A 2,110-nucleotide genomic window follows, 5' to 3' on the forward strand; every position below is an offset into this window, starting at 1 on the left:
GTTCCTTGGAAGAAAGAGGCAATCTCCTTCAGTGAGGTGTACTGCTGCTGAGAGCCCACTGGAGGGTCAGCTATGAGTCGGTTCTGACTGGAGGGCAAACCACCATCATGGCCAATACCACCACCGCCACCGCTGCCACCACCACCTCCGCCGTCGCCGCCACCACCACCCAATTCACTAGGGAGCCCTGGTGACCTACCGATTAAGAGCTGCACTGCTCAATCCTAGAGCAGGGGTTTGGAATTCGCTTGCAGCTCTGCAGGAGGGTTTGCACCATCTCCTCCCGTGCAGCTTACAGAATCTAAAAACTCGCTGAGGGTCAGCTATGAGTCAGTTTGGATTCAAGGGCCCATAAGAACAAGCCAGCACACTGGCCTCTCCCTGGGCCTTTTCCTGGGTGGATGCAGTAGGTGGTGCAAGCGGTGAAGCCATGCAGGCTTACAGAGCGAGCAAGATCACTGGTGTGGAACCGGGTCCTCAGAACAAGGCACTGTGCAGGGGCCAGACGCAGACGCCCGCCTTGCAGCAGGACTGGGCAGGGGCAGGAAAGCAGGCCAAAGAGAGGTGGGGGTCCCAAGGAGAGGCAGAGAGAGGGCTAGGCCATGCAGGGAAATTATTTTTTTAAAAGTCATAAGGATTGTATTGTCAAAACAAGAAATACAAGCATAACAGGGGAGGCAAATATATTCATTGTTCTGGTCATCTAGACTGCAGGGCATCTCTATGGAAATGCCAGCTCCTTACATCCAAATCCAAAACCGCAGCTGAGATGATTTTCAAGACAGTCACTAAACACCTACACAAAGGGTAGCAATAAACAGATTTCCTTTCCTCAAGTTATAGAAATAACTCACTGGGGGTGAAAATCCTTTCACAAAGAAATTTTTCTTTCATCTATACCTCCTAGGAAAAAGTGATTTTGAGCCCTAGGCTGAACAAGGAAATCCTCAAGGCTAGAATCTAGCTGTAGTTACGATATTCTGCACTTTGAAAAAATAAAAATTAACATCAATATAAAATCAACACACTGATTTTTCCCCCCTCCCTAATCATGTTTTCAACGAAATTGGAATTAATCTTAAAGTGCAAAAACGAATGTGCAGGGCTAGTGTTTTGCTGTGTGTTACACGTGAAAAACAAGTCTCTCTCTCCCTGGAATTGGCCCAAGAGGGATTACATTAAGAAGTGGCTACAGAACAGGTCTACCAGGAGGCTAGCAAAGGCCAGTTTCAGCACAGATCTAGCTCTTACCTGTCCAGATCCTGGTGGTCCTAACCAGCTAAGCACAGGACCAGGCTGGTGCCAAAGTGTGTCTAGATGGTTGGATGGTAAGTTAACTGGCTCTATAACCTTTCACTTGAACCACAGGAAAAGGAAAGCTTTGAAGGTCATGGTTCTCTTCTCTGTGCGAATTGGAGAAGTTCCTGGTTTATGGATTCGGTTTTGGAAAGAAAATGCAAAAGGGCTCTGAAGTTCTATCCCGTCGGGTGCCTGATTCCAGGCGGCCAGGAGACGGTGGTGATTCAGGCCAGGACCTGTGAAAAATGAACCACGCAAGGTGTTTCCTTTCAATCTTCCTTTCTGGTTTAGTCTCAGTTCATGCCAAAGGACGGCAGAGGTCACAGTAGCTACATGAGCCAGGACTGATTAGCTCTGGTTAGCCTTTCTTCCTCCAAAAAACTTCCTGCATCCACACCTTTCAGATGTATTCTAAGAAGTTGTAAAATAGACTCACGCCCTGTGGTACTTCCTCTCAATATAACTGCTAATTACCCCTCTCAATATAATAACGAGTACTTCTAAAAACAACAACAGCAAGAAAAACCTCAGACACAGCACAAAAGTGGGTGAAAATATGGTTCCACCAATTGCAGGATTTGGTGTCCTGTGTGACTGATGAGAAGCAGAGGCAAGTACTTACTGCAAATCATTAACTAGATTTTTAAAACTCAGCTACACTCAAAAGTCCATTGGTTTGGTTTCTTTTCCTACCTTTTCACTAGACTATCATGCTTAAAACATTAAGTAGTCAAGTTTTTCTTTCCTTGCAGGCAAAGCTATTTTATGTGTTTATTTTTAATTTTTTTGGAAGCTAAGGCTGTTGTTCAGT

General features: G+C 45.7%; 1 pseudogene; it reads left to right on the forward strand.

Annotated features, from left to right (window-relative positions):
* Positions 1–430: 430 nt before the first annotated feature.
* The window catches only part of LOC102871629, a 26,865-nt pseudogene continuing 25,185 nt past the window's right edge, over positions 431–2,110 (forward strand).

The sequence above is a fragment of the Elephantulus edwardii genome, unplaced genomic scaffold, assembly GCF_000299155.1.
Source record: "Elephantulus edwardii isolate Elephantulus edwardi_28Jun2011 unplaced genomic scaffold, EleEdw1.0 scaffold00088, whole genome shotgun sequence".
NCBI lineage: Eukaryota > Metazoa > Chordata > Mammalia > Macroscelidea > Macroscelididae > Elephantulus > Elephantulus edwardii.